Genomic DNA, 9302 nt, shown 5'->3' with positions numbered 1-9302 from the left:
ATAGCATGGTGCAGTGTGGCTGACCACACATTAACCCTCCCCTGGTACCATACTAGTACTCATATAGCATGGTGCAGTGTGGCTGAACCACACATTAACCCTCCCCTGGTACCATACTTTTGGGTCAGAAAACACACACACGCAAACACATGCGAACACAAACACACACACATTCAACTTCTAGTTCTAGAATGCTGTAAATCAATTAACCGCTCTTCACCTCCTTTCCCATGGCAACGGTAACTTGTCAGAGAAGCCTGCTCCTGAGCTCTGGGTTTTAAGCCTAAATGAAAATAAGAAATAATAACTAGTTGCTTAATTTATACTATGCAAACATAAACTCCTAGCTCTTCCAGATAAAGTACCAACTATGGTTTCATTCAGTTAAAAAGTGTTTATCTGAGAGAATTTAGTTTGGAAGTTCTCAGAAGAACCTCTTTAGTATTAAATAAATTTGATTTCATTCTGAACAAACCTACTTTGCTTGATGGTGAGCAAAGATGTGACAAATTAGTTAAAGAATTTCATGTCTCATATCGTTATGTTGAAATACAAGTATGTAAACACCCCTTCAAATTAGTGGATTCTGCTATTTCAGCCACAACCGTTGCTGACAGGTATATAAAATCGAGCACACAGCCATGCAATCTCCACAGACTAACATTGGCAGTAGAATGACCTTACTGAAGAGCTCAGTGACTTTCAACGTGGCACCGGCATAGGATGCAACCTTTCCAACAAGTCAGTTTGTCAAATTTCTGCCCTGCTAGAGCTGCCCCGGTCAACTGTAAGTGCTGTTATTGTGAAGTGGAAACGAGCTTCATGAAATGGGTTTCCATGGCTAAGCAGCCACACACAAGCCTAAGATCACCATGAGCAATTCCAAGCGTTGGCTGGAGTGGTGTAAAGCTTGCCGCCATTGAACTCTGGAGCAGGGGAAACACGTTCTCTGGAGATGAATCACGCTTCACCATCTGGTAGTCGGACGGACGAATCTGCATTAGGCAGATACCAGGAGAACGCTACCTGCCCGAAAGCATCGTGTCAACTGTAAGGTTTGGTGGAGGAGGAATAATGGTCTGGGGCTGTTTGTCATGGTTCGGGCCCCTTAGTTCCAGTGAAGGGAAACCTTAACACTACAGCATTCTTGACAATTCTGTGCTTCCAACTTTGTGGCAAGTTTGGGGAAGGCCCTTTCCTATTTCAGCATGACAATGCCCCTGTGCACAAAGTGAGGTCCATACAGAAATGGTTTGTCGAGATCGATGTGGAAGAACTTGACTGGCCTTCCAAGAAGTGTAGAGGCTGTTATAGCAGCAATGGGTGGACCAACTCCATATTAATGCCCATGGTTTTGGAATGAGAACAGGTGTCCACATACTTTTGGTCATGTAGTGTATAATGCCTCAACTCCCAAAACATAAAAACATGTTCCCTATCCTGGCACACACCAGATTTAACATTCAAATTGTACCAATCCTCTTTTAAGGAACAGGCTTCTGAAGGGAAATCTGCTGACAGTTTTCATGGATAATCTGGAATTGTAAAAAAAAGATGGAGGCAAACTTTCTTCTTTACTTTGAAGTCCCCAGTCCAGTTAATGATTCTGCAAGGTTAATGGGAATATGGCACAGTCACACATACCAAACCAGGCAGGCGGGGGGGGGGGGGGGGGGGTTTGTTGGGAATTTTGCCTTTTATCATGTTAATGATATCGGAGTGAGAGTGACTAACAAAATCAATTGGGGCCCCTGGAGGTCAGGGCCCCTGGACACATGCCCTGTGTGCCCAGTCGGTATTCGGCCATGATTACTACAAGGTTAGATAGCTGGCTAGACTAATTTACCAATCTAAAAATGGTTAACTAACATGGATAATTGAGTGACTATCAGGAGCTGACATAACAAGAGAGAAACTGTTGATGCTCAACCAAATGTAGAACTTGCACCTTGTGTATTCTACTCTTCTAACTGTCAACAGGAAGTGGAGACCCCGACTGAGTTCTAAAAACAATTCAATACACTTTGGTCAGGTTATGTATGTCTCTTATGCCTGGAGCCGGCTCTGGCTGGATCATCAGGGTCAAACCTCAAATAAAGTGCTTGGCATGAAGAGGCTGGTTAAATATTCCTACCTTCCCCAACATACTGCATGCTGGTGTTCCATGTGGTTAAATATTCCTACCTTCCCCAACATACTGCATGCTGGTGTTCCATGTGGTTAAATATTCCTACCTTCCTCAACATACTGCATGCTGGTGTTCCATGTGGTTAAATATTCCTACCTTCCCCAACATACTGCATGCTGGTGTTCCATGTGGTTAAATATTCCTACCTTCCCCAACATACTGCATGCTGGTGTTCCATGTGGTTAAATATTCCTACCTTCCCCAACATAGTGCATGCTGGTGTTCCATGTGGTTAAATATTCCTACCTTCCTCAACATAATGCATGCTGGTGTTCCATGTGGTTAAATATTCCTACCTTCCCCAACATACTGCAGGCTAGTGTTCCATGTGGTTAAATATTCCTACCTTCCCCAACATACTGCATGCTGGTGTTCCATGTGGTTAAATATTCCTACCTTCCCCAACATACTGCATGCTAGTGTTCCATGTGGTTAAATATTCCTACCTTCCCCAACATACTGCATGCTAGTGTTCCATGTGGTTAAATATTCCTACCTTCCCCAACATACTGCATGCTGGTGTTCCATGTGGTTAAATATTCCTACCTTCCCCAACATACTGCATGCTAGTGTTCCATGTGGTTAAATATTCCTACCTTCCCCAACATACTGCATGCTGGTGTTCCATGTGGTTAAATATTCATACCTTCCCCAACATACTGCATGCTGGTGTTCCATGTGGTTAAATATTCCTACCTTCCTCAACATACTGCATGCTGGTGTTCCATGTTATTAAATATTCCTACCTTCCCAACATACTGCAGGCTGGTGTTCCATGTGGTTAAATATTCCTACCTTCCCCAACATACTGCATGCTGGTGTTCCATGCACAAGGCCAGGAGTTTACCTCTAGTCAGGAAAAGCTCCTGTCCCTAATGATGAAATGCTACATATATAAACCAGTGAAATTGACAGTCACATTTTAATTGTGTACTTTTAGAATCAACCTTTCTGCACTGTATAGTATTGTTTTATCCATGGTTGAATGACGATGTGTTTGGACACATTCTCTAGGCCTTAGTGTTAGTTCCATGACCCTAAACAAACATTCTCTCACCACAGCATCAGGCATTTATGACCTGGCTACTCAACAAGCTACACATTAAACCGGAGAGGGAGAGAGAGAGAGACTTTCTCATGCTCTATTTTCCCCCAGATACCTTACTGTTATTCTTTTATGGCCCCAGCATTGTAAAGGCAGATATTCCTGACCTTGGGAGTTGGACTTTGCCATGTGACATTCTCAAAACACTTGGTATTATAGAAGTGAAACAGAACAGCAGGTTGCTGATCATCATCGTCGTACCTCAAATATCTTCCAGAAGGATGATGGACAATCAAAGGTTGGTTGATTCTCTGATATGGTTTCTTCTTCTAAGAGGTTTATTTTGGGAGACCTTCCAATAACTCTTCATGCAGTCTCTTCACCAACTTCAAGCAACAGTGGGACTGAAATGTATGTAAAATATCTAGGTTATGTGAAGATCCTCAGTGGTGTGCTTTGACAAATCCATTGATGTTGGATTAGGTGGGGATTGGATAGTGGATCTGAAAACTTGCTGATCACCTGCATTTTGTCAAGAGAGTGCACAGCTGAATCACTGCTTTCTCTTTTATCAGCACTTAGTATAATGTGCAGGATTGTCTTTATAGCTTTCTGGGATCATTAGGCTGAATGCTTTGGTTTTAAATGAATTAAACATTATACATTGTTGTTAGGAGGCGCCACAAACTGCAGATTTAACACCGCTTGTCTACTAACTCATCTTGGCGCTGGCACTCCTCCAGAACGCATAGCGTGGGACAGTCACTCATTTAGCAGTTTCTCCATGCACTCTCAGCACAGACAGACCGGTGGATATACTACGGTGCGCGCACACACAAACACACACACACACACTCTAGTCTACACACATTCCACACACACACTTGCAGACGCTCGTGTTACGCGGACTCCACTAGATTCAGTAGCAGCTGGCGCTGCGAACTCAAGTCAACAAGAGGAAACATCCACGAGTCGTGACATCCTCGGAGTCGGCTCCGTTTACACATCCGTACTCCACTCGCATACTCAGACAGACAAGGACACTGTCGGGACAGCTTCAGTTTTAGTGTCTACCTTTGCCAACTTTCTACAAACCAAGAAGAATTGAAACAAAGATTTTGATAGTATTTTTCAGTGCGTGTTGGAGCGCCTATATCTTATCTCTGTGGCATGTTGTAGCGCACCGCCAGAGGAAGACAGCGACCATACACGGTGGGTACCTTTATAAACCTCCGCTGTGTAGCTTATACACTTGATTTGCCTAACGTTAGTAGTGGCTGTCAACTCCGTCTGTAGCCATGATATAAAGTTGTCTAATGATACCGTGCCTTGTTATAAATAGATTGAATATATACCGAAATAGCGATGCAACACCAGAGCAGTAGCTTCGGCTGTCCAGACTGTCTCGGGGACTGTAGGTGTGCGTCCTCAGCGTTCCGGAGAGAGGTGAGACGTTGGCGGGTTCAGGGACGCGGACAACCCCGTATGTCCATAGACCTTGTTCTTTGTATCTTTTAGAGGGGACATATTGATAGACTGTTGTTTTTGTTGTTGACATTTTGACAATCTGAACGTGTTGGATGACAGAGACTGATGGAGTAGGGAGACAGTTGACGAACTCTGGGACTGGCAGGGACACCTCAGGGCTTCTATTCCTCTTCTCCATGTATGGTGAAGGTCAGGTTATTCATTTATTTCACCGTTATTTAACCAGGTCGGCCAGTTGAGAACAAGGTCTCATTTACATCTGTGACCTGGCCAAGATAAAGCAAAGCAGTGCGACACAAACAACACAGAGTTACACATGGAATAAACAAGCGTACAGTCAATAACAAAATAAAAAAACGTCTATATCCAGTGTGTGCAAATGGCGTGAGGAGGTAAGGCAATAAATAGGCCATAGTAGCGAAGTAATTAAAATTTAGCAAATTAACACTGGAGTGATAAATGAACAGATAATAATGTGCAAGTAGAGATACTGGTGTGCAAAAGAGCAGAAAAGTAAAATAACAGTATGGGGGTGAGGTAAGTAGATTGGATGGGCTATATGGATGTGCTGTGTACAACTGCAGCGATCGGTTAGCTGCTCAGATAGCTGATGTTTAAAGTTAGTGAGGGAAATATAAGTCTCCAACTTCAGCGATTTTTGCAATTCCTTCCAGTCATTGGCAGCAGAGAACTGGAAGGAAAGGCGGCCAAAGGAGGTGTTGGCTTTGGGGATGACCAGTGAGATATACCTGCCGGAGCGCATGCTACGGGTGGGTGTTGCTATGGTGACCAGTGAGCTGAGATAAGGCGGGGCTTTACCTAGCAGAGACTTTGGTCGCTACAAGGGGGATGGAGGTCTCATTTTTTCTACTTCAACTTGATTTGATTAGAACAAACTTTAATTGATAAAAAAATGTAAAGAAGTAAAAAATTAGCAAATAAAATAGAGGTATTGGATAGAGGTTATGAACCTGGTTTAAGGGGAAGGGTTGGGGAGAGGATATGAACCTGGTTTGAGGGGAAGGGTTGGGGAGAGGATATGAACCTGGTTTGAGGGGAAGGGTTGTGTAAAGGATATGAACCTGGTTTAAGGGGAAGGGTTGGGGAGAGGATATGAACCTGGTTTGAGGGGAAGGGTTGGATAGAGGATATGAACCTGGTTTAAGTTTAAGGGGAAGGGTTGGGGAGAGGATATGAACCTGGTTTGAAGGGAAGGGTTGGATAGAGGATATGAACCTGGTTTAAGGGGAAGGGTTGTGTAGAGGATATGAACCTGGTTTAAGGGGAAGGGTTGGGTAGAGGATATGAACCTGGTTTAAGGGGAAGGGTTGGGGAGAGGATATGAACCTGGTTTGAAGGGAAGGGTTGGATAGAGGATATGAACCTGGTTTAAGGGGAAGGGTTGTGTAGAGGATATGAACCTGGTTTGAGGGGAAGGGTTGTGTAAAGGATATGAACCTGGTTTAAGGGGAAGGGTTGGATAGAGGATATGAACCTGGTTTAGGTTTAAGGGGAAGGGTTGGGGAGAGGATATGAACCTGGTTTAGGTTTAAGGGGAAGGGTTGGGGAGAGGATATGAACCTGGTTTGAAGGGAAGGGTTGGGTAGAGGATATGAAACCAACTACAACCCAGTTTATGGTAAGGGTCCTTGGGAAAGGGGTAAATAACTTGATTAAAAAATAGAAAGTAGGGGATGGAAACTTATTCTTCAGGATACTGGAAGGGGAGTGGTGGTTTGTGATTTTTGAGTGGTGGGATGAATGGTTGTGGTTATTGTTGATTTTGTTTGGGAGACAGTCAAGAGGGACAGTACCTTTATATATGGGGGCCACGGGTAGATCTCCGGTCTGGATTGATCAATACTGCCATGTCATCAATGAGAATGAAACTTAGTGAATGTGTATGCTGTAGGTTATGTGAGAACGAGCACCTGTACAGGTCAAGTAGAGTCGGTCATTGGAGGGAATGATTGACATAATATGACTGTTAGGCCTGTATCCCCACTGCCCTTCGTTTGAATCCCAGTAAACGTGTTGATGTCTTTTGGACATCTCTTTTTGATCCTCAGTCTTTTAAAAATCTTTTTTTAAATTTCAACCCCCAGGGATGTTGAATTTAGGTCCGGACCAAATCTGAACCAATCATAGACATCTATGTTTCACAAGTTTGGACAGCAGCGTACAGTACTTTAGTACAGAAAGGTAAAGTATACTGTACTGTATGTACTCTACTGAACTGTACTGTACTCTACTGAATTAAACTGTACTGTACTCTACTGAATTAAACTATACTTTACTGTAGTGTACTCTAATGTACTCAATTACTCTACTGTACTCTAATTAATTAAACTCTACTGTATTGTACTTGACTGAATAAAACTACTGTCCTCTACTGTACTGCATTCTACTGCATTCTACTGTGCTAAACTGTGCCGTACTCTACTGTGCTAAACTGTGCTAAACTGTGCCGTACTCTACTGTGTTCTACTGTGCCGTACTCTACTGTGTTCTACTGTGCCGTACTCTACTGTGTTCTACTGTGTTGTACTCTACTGTGTTCTACTGTGTTGTACTCTACTGTGTTCTACTGTGCCGTACTCTACTGTGTTCTACTGTGCCGTACTCTACTGTGTTCTACTGTGCCGTACTCTACTGTGTTCTACTGTGCCGTACTCTACTGTGTTCTACTGTGTTGTACTCTACTGTGTTCTACTGTGCCGTACTCTACTGTGCCGTACTCTACTGTGTTCTACTGTGCCGTACTCTACTGTGTTCTACTGTGCCGTACTCTACTGTGTTCTACTGTGCCGTACTCTACTGTGTTCTACTGTGCCGTACTCTACTGTGTTCTACTGTGCCGTACTCTACTGTGTTCTACTGTGTTCTACTGTGCCGTACTGTACTGTGATGTTCCAACTTGTGAAACAGCCTACACGTCTATGATTCGTTCAGAATTGGATCTCGTCCGCACCAACCAAACGTGTTTGGGGGCGGAGCTTATTAGAATAATATCCAGCATGCTATGCAAGTGTTTTGTTTTTACATTTTGGTCATTCAGCAGACGCTCTTATCCAGAGGAACTTACTGCATGTGATGGATAAGAGCAATAATATATATTTTGTTTCATTCTTCAGTTGGTTCCTCTTTCCTATTAAAATCTGTCTGACCAGGGGGGGGGTTCCCTCTTTCCTATTAAAATCTGTCTGACCGGGGGGGTTCCCTCTTTCCTATTAAAATCTGTCTGACCAGGGGGGGGTTCCTCTTTCCTATTAAAATCTGTCTGACCAGGGGGGGGTTCCCTCTTTCCTATTAAAATCTGTCTGACCAGGGGGGGGGTTTCCCTCTTTCCTATTAAAATCTGTCTGACCAGGGGGGGGGGGTTCCCTCTTTCCTATTAAAATCTGTCTGACCGGGGGGGTTCCCTCTTTCCTATTAAAATCTGTCTGACCAGGGGGGGGGTTCCCTCTTTCCTATTAAAATCTGTCTGACCAGGGGGGGGGGGTTCCTCTTTCCTATTAAAATCTGTCTGACCAGGGGGGGGGGGTTCCCTCTTTCCTATTAAAATCTGTCTGACCAGGGGGGGGTTCCCTCTTTCCTATTAAAATCTGTCTGACCAGGGGGGGGTTCCTCTTTCCTATTAAAATCTGTCTGACCGGGGGGGGGGTTCCTCTTTCCTATTAAAATCTGTCTGACCAGGGGGGGGTTCCCTCTTTCCTATTAAAATCTGTCTGACCAGGGGGGGGTTCCCTCTTTCCTATTAAAATCTGTCTGACCAGGGGGGGGTTCCTCTTTCCTATTAAAATCTGTCTGACCAGGGGGGGGTTCCTCCTTCCTATTAAAATCTGTCTGACCAGGGGGGGGTTCCTCTTTCCTATTAAAATCTGTCTGACCAGGGGGGGGTTCCCTCTTTCCTATTAAAATCTGTCTGACCCGGCGGGGGGGGGGGGGGGGGGTAGTCTACGAAGCTGGATGGAATTGTTTTAAGAAGGTCTTACCAAGGATCACTTAGCGGTTTGATTTAGAATTTTAAGACCACTTGAAGTATATATATTTTTTACCTTACTGCTATTAGCCCATTCAAACGCATTGAATAACAGGTTCACTACATGGAACAACAGGTGGTCATTACTGCTATTAGCCCATTCAAACGCATTGAATAACAGATTCACTACATGGAACAACAGATGGTCCGCAAATAATGATGAAAAGGAAGTTTGTTCTGAAGTGTCTGTCCGATATCTGAGAGATAAATGAAAGATCAGGATTTTTTTTTATTTTTTACATGTATTTAACCCCTTATTTTTTGCACTAAACAGTCTCCATACCTCCATGTTTTTCAACTGGTACCAGTGGACCTTCAGACAAGTCTTATGATGCCTGTAATATAATGCTTACTTATTATAATTGAGAATGTATAGCAGTTGAAATTTGCCCATGGAATCAATGACCGAAAAATACGTATTTTCAAATGTACCTGTTTTCAATGTCCGGAAAATACATTATTTTCACCTTTCATTCATCACTTAAAATGTACCTGATGTCAACATCTGGAAAATAGTTTTAAAATGTACTTTAATTTTA

The 9302-nt window shown here is 43.4% G+C and overlaps 1 protein-coding gene across 2 annotated transcripts in view; it reads left to right on the top strand.

Annotated features, from left to right (window-relative positions):
* The first annotated feature begins 4030 nt into the window (after nt 1-4030).
* LOC129842949 (proline-rich protein 5-like) overlaps nt 4031-9302 on the top strand; it is a 77122-nt gene continuing 71850 nt past the window's right edge. For both annotated transcript variants that reach the window (XM_055911664.1, XM_055911663.1), the window contains exon 1: nt 4031-4445. The gene's annotated coding sequence lies outside the window, so the exon portion shown is untranslated. The remainder of the gene's footprint in view (nt 4446-9302) is intronic.

Source organism: Salvelinus fontinalis, unplaced genomic scaffold (genome assembly GCF_029448725.1).
Source record: "Salvelinus fontinalis isolate EN_2023a unplaced genomic scaffold, ASM2944872v1 scaffold_0078, whole genome shotgun sequence".
NCBI classification, from domain to species: Eukaryota; Metazoa; Chordata; class Actinopteri; order Salmoniformes; family Salmonidae; genus Salvelinus; species Salvelinus fontinalis.
The sequence above is the reverse complement of the archived record's forward strand: the minus strand, read 5'-3'. Positions and strand labels throughout refer to the sequence as shown.